Genomic DNA, 9,964 nt, shown 5'->3' on the forward strand with positions numbered 1-9,964 from the left:
CCACCGGCACTGCCTGCCAAGTCCAACATTTTCCCCATTATTCCAGATGCTTCAAGTGAAATGGTCCAATATCCACATTTCTGGTTGCGTCATAGCTACATAGATGTGATCCAGGTAAAGGGTTTAAATTATGGATAGATCCAAAAATCAAAGTTCAAAATAGTTCAAAGCAATGTGATAAGTGACCTTACTGCATCCTTGGTGCTTTTCTTTTTTTTTTTTTTCAGTTCTTGTTGCAGTTTTTGACTGGGGCTGGGTTTGAACCTACCACCTCTGGTATATGGGGCCAGCACCCTACTCATTGAGCCACAGGCACTGCTCCCTTGGTGCTTTTTCTATTGTGCTTCATCTATTCTTCCTTTGTCCACTTTGTCTCCCATCCACCCACTTGCATGTACTATAGGGGACCCTTGGTCAGTGGTAAAATTTCCAGAACAATCATTCTGCTGAGAAAGCACGCATAGCTTTGAGGCATTCTGATGACTACTGGATTATTAAATTTTGAACTGGTAGTTTGGTGCAGGAAATAAAATCCAGTTTCAGATCATAGCTTCGCTGCTTCCTGGTTGGGTGTACTTAGGGCATGTCGAACAATGTCTCTGAGCTTCAGTTTCTGAACCTACAAAATGGGAATAATAAAATTCTACTGCACGTTGTAAGGCAGCAGTCCCCAGCCCTTTTAACATCGGGGACCATTTCATGGAAGACAATTTTACCATGGGCAAAGGGCAGGGGGGCACAATTAGATTCTCATAAGGAGTGAGCAGCCTAGAGCCCTCCCATGTGCAGTGTACAGTAGGGGTTGTGCTACTATGAGAATCTAATGCCACAGCTGATGTGACTGGCGTCAGTGCTCAGAGAGTGATGGGAAGAGGCTGTAAATCCATAGGAAGCTTTTCTCACTAGACCCAAAGCTCATCTCCTGCTGTGTGGCCTGGTTCCTGACCGGCCACAGACAGATATGATCTACCATCCAAAGGTTGGGGATTGCAACTGTAAGGAATCAGTGTAGTCAGGCTTGTATAGAACAGGGACACAGTTAGCAGCAGCTCCTTTTCATCTCCATGTCACTGCTGTTAAAGAGAAGTTGGTTACCAGGGTTTCAGTCACTGTTCCTTTTCCGCAAATTGGTCCTTAGTTTCTTGTTCCCTGATGATATCTCTTGGATATTATGTTGTTCAACTGACGCATGTCCTTAGTGCTTTACATAATATTGTGCCTTACCTAATATTAAATTTAGTACTTTACATAACATCAAATGAAGAAAACTGCCTTGGAGAAGATAGACTCTAGATGCTGGGTCATTTTGTCCTAGTTGGTGAATTTGCAGTCTCTGCTTCTGTCCAGATTCTTGCCTGTTTTTGTGACTGTTCCCTTAACCTCTGTTATCAGAGCATCGAGAAATAGTGAAGTAATTCACTAAATTAGTAGTCTGGAGTCCAAAGGGCAAATGTTTTATGTAAGTGTTTTAAAAGAGTCATGTCCACAAAAACATAAGCAATCCAGTAAATCTGTCCAGTCTAAGTGTGTTATGATTAGGCTGGATTAACCTTCTTCCATTAAAAGAAAAACGTAGACCTTTATGCTGTAGCCAAGGTGAACTGGTAAATGTCCATCATGGATGGACAAAGTAGTTGTTTGGTTATTGGCTGACGTTGAGTTTCCCAACCTCAGAATTTGTTCATGAAACTGGTATGAGCCTTAGTGTCTTCTTAGAGTGAACAAAGGGCATGAGTGTGTGTGTGCATGTTTTGAGAGGAGGGGACTGAATGTGTCCTTGAAAATTCATATAAAGGTTATGACAAATCACCTAGCACCATAATAAAGAATTATGTTTTGCTGATGATGTGGAGGCTCTGATCTTAGTGCTCCGTGTATTAATTTATTTAATGCTGACAACAGCCCCAGGAGGTATTTATGATTATTATTTGCATTTTATAGATGAGGATACGGAGGCACAGAAAAGTTAAGTGGCTTGCCCATGTTCAAATTAAGATGCAAAAGTTCAAATTTGGTGTTTTCAATTACTGTGCTGCCTCCTGCATGATGGTGTGGGCTGAGAAGTATTCAAATGGCTTTCCCTTAGCTTAAATCTATCATCTTTACCCAACTAGCCTAGGTAAAGTCTCCCCCATGAGCAAACAGCAGAGTATACTCTCAAGGCTGGGCACCAGGGACTGCTACCAGTCACTCTGGGGAGAGTGACACTGTGGGGGTGGCTGGTGGCGAAGTTGCAGAAAATAAGGTTTGACTCTTAAGAGGTCTCTGGGGAGCTTCTGTATGGGTTTTTCAAGGCAAGGAGCAGAGGCTGAGAGCTTAGAAACTTCCCAGTGCAACACTGGAGTGACATCCACGGGAAGGAGAGCACGGAAGGGTATCTATCACCTGGGCCCAACCCTCAATACTACTCTGAGGCCAGGGTCAGTGGGAGAGCAACTGGCTCTCTTACTAGAACCCGGGAAGTTAATACTGTGAAAGTAGGATGCTGGGGCAACACTTCCATCTTAACTGCACCTTAGGGAGAACCCATGTTAAGAGCTATCCCAGGCTCAGCACCTGTAGCACAGTGGTTATAGTGCCAGCCACATACACCGAGGCTGGTGGGTTTGAACTCAGCCTGGGCCTGCTAAGCAACAATGACAGCTGCAACAGAAAAATAGCTGGGTGTTGTGGCGGGCACATGTGGTCTCAGATACTTGGGAGGCTGAGGCAAGAAAATTGCTTAAGCCCAAGAGTTTGAGGTTGCTGTGAGCTGTGACACTAGGACACTCTACTGAGGGTGATAAAGTGAGACTCTGTCTCAAAAAAATAGCTAGGGAGGGGAGAGGAAGGGAGAGGATGGGTGGAGGAAGGGTGATTGGTGGGATCACATCTATGGTTTATCTTATAAGGGTACATGTGAATTTTTCTAAATGTAGAATATGAATGTCTTAACACAATAACTAAGAAAATGACATGAAGGCTATGTTAACCAGTTTGATAAAAATATTTCAAATTGTATATAAAAATAGCACACTGTAACCTATGACAGTATTAATGTACACAGCTATGATTTAATAAAAAAAAAAATAGCTGGGCATTGTGGTGGGCGCCTGTAGTCAAAGCTACTTGGGAGGCTGAGGCAAAAGAATCACTTAAGTCCAGGAGTTTGAGGTTGCTGTGAGTTGTGACACCACGGCCCTCTACCGAGGGTGACATGGTGAGACTCTGTCTCGAAAAAAAAAAAAGAACTACCCCAACCCTGGGTCTCCTAATGGACAGGCTAGTCAGAGTGTCCTCAAACACACAAGATATGGCTGATTTCAATAAGTGTTGCTTGCCTATTGTCTTAGTTCGTTTTCTGCTACTATAATGGAATACCACAGACTGGATAATTTATAGAGAATAGTTGTTTATTTGGCTGGTGGTTTTATAGGCTGGGAAGTCCACGAACATAGTGCTGTCATCTGGCAAGGGCCATCCCATAGCAGAAGGACAGAACGAGAAAGCAAATGCAGGAGACAGAGAGCGAACAGTGGCTGAGCTTATCTTTTTTATCAGGAGCCCACTCATGTAATACTGGCATTAAACCATTTATGAGGGCAAGACCCTCATGAGTACCTCTTAATACTTTTATAAAGGCAATTAAGTTCCCAACACATGAAGTTTTGGGGGACACATTTAAACCATAGCCCATTTATATATGGGCGTGTAAGTGTAGGATGCATTTTATTTCTGTTGAATCTTTAATCTCAAGGCTGGTTTCTCATTTCTTGCTTTTTAAAAGTATTTATCTGATGTGTTTTAGGCCCCTAAAGATGATAACTAAAGAAACCATTCACCAGAGAATTCAGCATCAACACAAGCATATTGGGATGATTTACTGACCATCAGGGCAAGATTCTGTCTGACATTTATCCTATCAGGGAAGGGTTGGAGAAGAAAAAACTCTAAAAACCTATCCTCAATCCAACAATCAGTAATTGCACCAAAACAATTTAAGGAGTATTGTCCACCTTGATCTTCAGCCTCATAGGAAAGCTTTACTCCCATGTCCTCGCATTGGGTAGTGTCTTTCCTGAGAGGATATATCCTATGCCTTTAAGAGAAAGGGAGAAAAAAAAAATCTGTAATAAGGTAGAGTTACACACCTATCTAAGATGTCATTCTCAATTGTTAATTCAAGCAGGGGATTATCTAGCTTTTTCTCTAATAGAATGAAGGCATTTGATACCTTGTCTATATTCAAATTGATTTCCTCTTACAAACTAACAAGCACAAATGACTGTTAAACATGGATTGATTCACACCATACCCTAGAGGCCCGTAACTCTTAAGATCCCAGCTGTTGAGAATCTTAAAGATTTTGGTTCAGTGGCCTTCAGTGAATCCCGGAAGGGATACAAGGGAACAAAGGAGCTGGTGCAACTCCTGCCTTACAAAAGGAGATAGAGCCCATTTTCGTGTTGCCAGGACCCAAGCTGACTTTGTTTCTGTTTACTTGCTTCTGTTGGCTGCATTCTCTCCTCTTATGCCTCTCTATCTCCTTCTCTTTTTCTCTCTCCTTCTTTTCCCTTTTCTCCGTGTTCCTCTTTGTCCTCTCAATTTTCTTCTTTTCCCTTGACTTTTCATTTTGAGTTTTCCTCATTGTCCTGACAGAGTTAAATTTGCATTTCTATAATGGATAACAATGCCAGACATATGTTCATGGCTTATTTGCCATCCTTACTTCCTGTTTGCCCATCTTTTGATCGTGTTATTTGTTTTATTCTGGTGGAGTTTGAGATACATAAATATAGAAATATAGATTCTGGATAGAAGTCCCTTGGCAAATATGTGATTTACAATTATTTCTTCCCATTCTGCGGATTTTATTTTTATTTTCTTAGCAGTTTATTTGAAAAGCAAAACTTTTAAAATTTCATGAAGCCTGATTTCTCTATTTCTTATTTTATGGTTTATGCTTTTTGGGGTTGCATCTGGAAATCTTTGCCTAACCAAATCCCCAGAGATTTTCTCCTATATCTCTTGATAGAAGTTTTATAGTTTTAGGATTCACAATCATATCAAGGGTCTACTTTTAGTTGATTTTTGCATATGGTACAAAGTACGAATAAAACTTAATGGGTTTTTTGCATATGGACATCCAATTGTTCTTGTGTCCTTTATTGAAAAGTCAATTATGATTTCTCCACTGCATTGCCTTTGTAACTCTATCAATAATCACTTGAGCAAATGTATAGTTCTATTTCTGGACTCTCTATTCTGTGCTATTAGTCTATTTGTCTAACTTTACGGCAATATCACACTGTTTTGATCATGGTAGGTTTATATTAAGACTTTAAAGCAGGTGGCATTAACCTTCCAACTTTGTTCGTCTTTTCCAAAGTTATTTTGGCTCTTTTAGGTCCTGTGCAATGCCATGTAAATTTTAAAGCCATTTGTCAAACTCTAAAAAGAGTCTGCTCGAGTTTTGACTGGGATCACATTAAATCTGCTGATGAGTTTTGAGAAATTTGACATGTTAACAAAATTGAGTCTTCTTTTTTTTTTTATTGAATGGTAACTGTGTGCATTGATGCACTTTGCGGGTACAGTGTGGTGTTTTCACACACAATCCATGACATTTCCATCAAACTGGTTAACATAGCCTTCATGTAACTTTCTTAGTTATTATGTCAAAACATTCATATTCTACTCATAGAAAGATTCACTTGTACCCTTGCAAGATGAACCACAGAAGTGAACCCTCGAATCCCTCTCCCTCCCCCCTCTCTCCCCTCCCTCCACCCTCCCCATATCCTTAGGTTGTTATTAGGTTATAGCTTTCATATAAAAAGGTTTAAATTAATTTCATAATAGGTGTGTGTACATTGGATACTTTTTCTTCCATTCCTGTGATACTTTGCTAAGAAGAACATTTTCCAGCTCCATCCATGTGAACATGAAGGACGCAAAGTCTCCATCTTTCTTTATGGCTGCATAGTATTCCATGGTGTAAATATACCACAGTCTTCTGATTCAGAATATATCTCCCCATGTGTTTAGGTCTTCTTACATTTTTCTCAGCAATATTGTGTAGTTTCACAGCCATATTTATCTCTAAGTGTTTTGTGTTTTCAATGCTGTTGTACATGGTATTTTAAAATTTCAAGTTCATGTTACTTGTTGCTCATATATAGGAAGACGCTTATTTTGTATATTAATCTTGTACTCTGAAACCTTACTAATCTCATTGACCAGGTAGTTCCAGTAGCTTTTGTAGATTCCATCGTATTTTCCATGTAAATAGCTATGCCATCTGAAAATAAATTCAGTTGCTTCTTCCTGTCTAACCCATGCACGTTTTACATCTTTTTCTTGCTTATTGCATTATATAGAACTCCCAGTATAATACTAAATAAAAATTATGCCATTTTACCTTTCTCCTGGTCTTAGCAAGAAAACATTTAGTCTGTCACTGTCACTTACAATGTCAGCTGTAGGTTTTTAAAAAATATATACTCCTGGCTTGGCGCCTGTAGCACGGTGGTTACAGCTCCAGCCACATGCACTGAGAGCTGGCAGGTTCAAACCTAGCCTGGGCCAGCTAAGCAACAACAACAACAAAATAAAATACATACTCCTCTTTTCTTTTTTTAAGACAAAGTCCAACTCAGTCATTCAGTCTAGAATGCAGTGGCACAATCATAGCTCTCTATAGCCTCAAACTCGTGGGCTCAAGCAATCCTCCCACCTCAGCCTCCTGAGTAGCTGAGACTACAGCCATGCACCACCATGCCTGACTAATTTTTATAACATTTTTTGTAAAGAAGGGAACTTGCTCTGTTGTTCAGGTCAGTGTTGAACTCCTAGCCAGAATTATCCTCTGCCCAGCTCAGTCTCCCAGGGTGCCATGATTATAGGAATGATACACATGCCCTTTTCTCAAGTTAAAGTAGTTCCCTTCTATTCTTAGTTTGCTCATCATTTCAATCCAAAATGGATGTTAGATTTTGGCAAGAGTTTTTACTGGGCATTCTGAAATCATCATGTGCTATCTCAGTTTTTGTTTGTTAATAGGATATATTACATTGATTGATTTTTGAATTTTAACCCAACTTGCATTCCCCAGAATAAATTCTAGAATGCAATATCCTTTTTTTTTTTTTTCAAACAAAAGGTCTCACATAGTTATTACTGGACTAGCTTATTAGTGAAAAGCATATAAACAAAAAGAAAACTCATTTTCCCAATGAAACATTGCCAACTGTCCAAGAGATGACATTTCAGCTTGATATGGTAACATGATAGTGACCTTGATACAGCAGAAATATGTGCCATCTCATGTACAATTCCTTATAGACCCAGCTTGGCTCTTCTCCAGTGTCTTCTCTTCAAGTTGTGCCTGATTTTATCACCAGTTTTCATTTGAATCCACTAGGGAATGAGACCATTTTGTTTTTGTTTCTTGGCCAGAAACTACTTGATTCTGAAAGTCTTGTGAGAGTGATACTGAAATTTTGCCTTCAGTAGGTTCTTGGTCTTGGTGATTTTGATTTAAAGAATGAATCCACAGGCTACAGATCAGTGGTAAGATAGGATTTATTTACAGAAAAGAATACAAAAACACTAAAGCTCCTGACAGAGAGAAAAAAGCCAATTCAGGGAAAAAAAAGCTTGTTCTCTGGGCTCTTTGTCCAGGGGTATATATAGTCACATGGGTTCCTTATAGTTATATGAGGCCAGGAGATGAATGGATACAGTGCTTTCCACCTGGACAAGGTGAATGAGTGCATTAATGAATGAATACAGTCCCTTCCACTGGGGCAAGGTGAATGAATGTATTGATGAATGGACACAGTCCATTCATGGAATTGAGGCTTAGGAAAATTACATGAAATTGACCTAGGCATAGGAAATGGGGATTCCCTGTTTAGTCATAAGTGTAAGGAGAAGGAGACACCAAGGCGCAGGTGTGTCCCCAGCAGTTGTCTGCCCCTCTGGCTACTAGAGTCTCTGGCAGGGGGACGGGGGTTGGCTCCCCCTTGCCTACCCTCCAGCCCCCTGGTTCCTCTGCTGGCTGCCACCGCACCAATACCACAGGGGCAGAGGCGGCTGGTCTTCCAGCCCAGCTTAGCTGAGCTGGCTGGGGTGCCACCTGTCCTGTATCAAGAGGACATGAAGACAAATAGGATTAATCACATGTACCACTATGGCGGAGAAAGATAGAGAAGGGCCAATATCATTTTTTATTTGTTTATTTTAGATATTTTTATTTTTCCAAATTTGTTATTCATCAGGAGTGACTGAAATAAAAAATATAATTGAGTCCCATCATCATCATGGAAACGGCTTTAAGATAAAACTGGTCAGATGAATATTATTGCTACCCGTTTTCAACCAGTAAATAGTTACCATTGATAAATAGACATCCATGAGCCTGTCAAGAATGTTCAAGATATGTTATATAATACAACACACGTGTTTACAGGTGGAAACTAGGAAATAGCTGATGTGTACTTCTTGATTTCATCGTATAAGACAAGCACACAAGCACCACCTATGCCTCTGAGAACAGTGGACCATGCACGCTTGATTAAAGCTTTGCCTCCTTTATCAGGAAGGATCTTTCTCCAGCAGTCAACCTTGCCGGTGTACATGATGTCAATTCCATTGCGCCCTGACTGCATCATCATGCCACGCAAACAGTGCCAAAGGATAGGAAGCCAGTGACAGTGACAGTTGCAATCATCCAGCTGATGATGATGTGAGTATTCCTGGGATCTGGAAGCATTCCCTTTGGAGTGTCACAGATACTGAAGTAGGCAGCTCGGTAGATGATAATACCCTGGACAGACACGTTAAAGCCTTCATGCAGGCCCCTAAGCCCATCAGATTTGTAAATCTTAACCAGGCAGTCGCCAAGGCCTTTGAATTCTCTTTCCACTCCAGCTTTACCCTCATCAGCCACTAGACGGGTACGAGCAAAATCAAGAGGGTACACAAAACACAAGGATGTGGCCCCAGCGGCACCACCTGATGCCAGATTCCCTGCAAAGTAGCACCAAAACTGGGTCCTCTTGTCCACACCACCCAGGAAGATCTGCTTGTATTTATCTTTGAAGGCAAAGTTGAGAGCCTGAGTGGGGAAGTAACAGATGACATTGGCCAGGTTACCACGCCAGAAGGACAGGACTCCCTGCTCTTTGGGGATATGGACCGCGCAGTCTAATAATGCCTTTGTATTGCTTATGCGCAGTGATTTGCTTGCTGGCATGTTGTACCTGCAGCAGCAGCTTGACTGACTGGATGGGTGCTACTGTGGTCTTAGAAATGGCCATGGCCACTCCACCTGCCGGGAAGTCCTTGATGAAGGACACAAAGGCATCTGTCATGCTGAAAGGAAAGAGGAGGTACATGACTGCAGGACAGGACTAGGCCAATAACTGGCTTTGATTCCAGGGTTGTGGGCCAATATCCTTTTTTTATTATATAACTAGATTCAATTTGCTCAAGTTTTGGAAATAACGTTTACAATTATGTTCGCAAGAGGTTGGTGTCTGTGCATGTCTTATAATGACTTTTTCTGATTTTGGTATCAGGGTAATGCTGGTCTTGTAGAATTGAGAAGTGTTTCCTCTATTCAATTTTATGGAGAAATTTAGGAATAATAATTTTTATTTCCTCCTTAGACGTTTGGTAAGATTCACAAGTGCAATCATTTGGGCCTGGACCTCACAAGTGAAGTCATTTGTTGTAGGAAGGTTTTAAATTATGAGTTCAATTTATTTTATAGCTGTAGAGCTATTATCTATTTATCCTTGAATGAGCTTTTGGTACTTTGTGGCTTTCAAAGGATTTGTTTATTTCATCTTCCCTGTGAAATATATTCACATAAAAGTGCTCACAATGTTTACTTGTTATCCTACTAGTATCTGTAGTATCTGTGGTGATGTCATCTCTCTGATTCTTTATAGTAATAATTTTTATCTTCTCTGTTTTC

The 9,964-nt window shown here is 40.6% G+C and overlaps 1 pseudogene; it reads right to left on the minus strand.

Annotated features, from left to right (window-relative positions):
- Positions 1–8,459: 8,459 nt before the first annotated feature.
- Positions 8,460–9,371, minus strand: LOC100958522 (annotated as a pseudogene).
- Between the last annotated feature and the right edge of the window lie 593 nt (positions 9,372–9,964).

This window comes from Otolemur garnettii, unplaced genomic scaffold (genome assembly GCF_000181295.1).
Source record: "Otolemur garnettii isolate 467f Iridium unplaced genomic scaffold, OtoGar3 scaffold00109, whole genome shotgun sequence".
Taxonomy (NCBI): domain Eukaryota; kingdom Metazoa; phylum Chordata; class Mammalia; order Primates; family Galagidae; genus Otolemur; species Otolemur garnettii.